Here is a 2500-nt window from a genome sequence, read left to right on the forward strand (position 1 = left end):
AAACCAGCTAAACAACACAAAATATCAATCAATGGAGAAAGATGTGTTTCCTATTGCTAGCTCGTACGTCTGACAACCAAGCGCATTTTTTTAGAATCGGCATCTTAAGAAATATTACATTACACACACTTAAACCACAAGTACAGAATACGCACGTGCGGTCGCTTATCGGAAATTGCATTATGTCTCAGATCACTAATCAATCATTTTATTTCGCCCTGGATGAAAACAAACATACCACTCGCGGAAACACATGACATCATCATTCTAAAGGACACGTTTTAGACTTTTCCACATAACTAATTCAGGAAGCAACATGCAGGTACACACAACTGGGAAATATGCACTACTCATTTCACTATTTTGGAGGTTTATTTCAGTGGATGAGATGTGGGACGAAAATAAATGATTTACTTCAGTTTTAACGCGTGTAGAATAATTTAAGGGACGACTAATTTCGGTAGAATTTTGTTCTTTAAATAATGCTTACTTGTCTGAAATGTCTCTTAGACCGAAAAGGCAGTGTATGTATCTATATTCTTATATAAATCATAAGTATATTAGCGTGTATGTTAATTTCAACGCACAATTTCACATACAAAAAAAATATATATATATTTCGAGAAAAAAAAAATATCGTACTACATGGAACATATACATTGTAATACTAAAAACAAATGGTATTAATACAGATACAAGTTAATAAAACATGTCCATATAAGGAAGCAGATATCTATAGTAAACAGATCTATATATTTCACACCTGCGCAAAATGTATAATTGGAAAGAGAAAGAGAGAGAGAGAGAGAGAGAGAGAGAGAGAGAGAGAGAGAGAGAGAGAGAGAGAGAGAGAGATAACTATCATATATATATATATATATATATATATATATATATATATATATATATATATATATATATATATATATACATAAAGGGAGAGAGAGAGAGATGTGTGTGTGTGTGTGCATATATGTGTATGTGTGTGTGGATACATATTTATTTATTTATTTATTTATTTGTGTGTATAACCATTCATTTTATTCCTGTTTTTAAATTTTGAAAACCTCTGTAATTTGTATTAATCACCAACGAATCGACAATCTTACTTTCATTCATAGTCACTGGTATTTATTTATTTAATTATTTGTGTATTTATTCATCATAAGTATTCCTCGAGTAAACTCACAACGCACCATACAGGCCTTTCGATTGCATTATATGGTGTCATGCGCATGCTTTTCGAAGCGAAATAGGGGGGGGGGGATACTCCAAGGGGGTGGTGGTTATACTTCAGTGGGGTATATATCTTCAATCGTGATGCATGGTACCATATGCTATGAATGGACGTCTACTCCCATGAACCCATGAATCCCTTCGATATATACTAAGAAAACCTTATTTGATTTTTGTTAAATCGCCTGTGCCTCATGCAATATTTGCAGGCTAGTACTTTTAGATGTGCAGTTCGCATGTTGAACTACTGAAAGCTTTCGCACTCTAAAATGAGGGGTGAGGGTTGGGGAGGGGGGGAAATATGAACACAGGGTTAGCTGAAAGAGGGGGGAGGGTATGAACACAGGGTTAGCTGAGGGGGGAAGGGGAGGGAATGAACATGGGGTTAGCTGAAAGAGGGGGGAGGGTATGAACATTAGGTTAGCTGAAAGAGGGGGGAGGGTATGAACATTGGGTTAGCTGAAAGAGGGGGGGTATGAACATTGGGTTAGCTGAGGGGGAAAGGGGAGGGAATGAACACAGGGTTAGCTGAGGGGGGAAGGGGAGGGAATGAACATTAGGTTAGCTGAAAGAGGGGGGAGGGTATGAACATTGGGTTAGCTGAAAGAGGGGGGGGGGGGTATGAACATTGGGTTAGCTGAGGGGGGAAGGGGAGGGAATGAACACAGGGTTAGCTGAGGGGGGAAGGGGAGGGAATGAACATTAGGTTAGCTGAAAGAGGGGGGGGGGTATGAACATTGGGTTAGCTGAAAGAGGGGGGAGGGTATGAACATTAGGTTAGCTGAAAGAGGGGGGAGGGTATGAACATTGGGTTAGCTGAAAGAGGGGGGGGGGTATGAACATTGGGTTAGCTGAGGGGGGAAGGGGAGGGAATGAACACAGGGTTAGCTGAGGGGGGAAGGGGAGGGAATGAACATTAGGTTAGCTGAAAGAGGGGGGGGGGGGTATGAACATTGGGTTAGCTGAAAGAGGGGGGAGGGTATGAACATTAGGTTAGCTGAAAGAGGGGGGAGGGTATGAACATTGGGTTAGCTGAAAGAGGGGGGGTATGAACATTGGGTTAGCTGAGGGGGGAAGGGGAGGGAATGAACACAGGGTTAGCTGAGGGGGGAAGGGGAGGGAATGAACACAGGGTTAGCTGAGGGGGGAAGGGGAGGGTATGAACATTGGGTTAGCTGAAAGAGGGGGGGGGTATGAACATTGGGTTAGCTGAAAGAGGGGGGGTATGAACATTGGGTTAGCTGAAAGAGGGGGGGGGGGTATG

This window comes from Penaeus japonicus, unplaced genomic scaffold (assembly GCF_977035675.1).
Source record: "Penaeus japonicus unplaced genomic scaffold, GWHDUDI00000001_assembly GWHDUDI00000007, whole genome shotgun sequence".
In the NCBI taxonomy this organism is placed as follows: domain Eukaryota; kingdom Metazoa; phylum Arthropoda; class Malacostraca; order Decapoda; family Penaeidae; genus Penaeus; species Penaeus japonicus.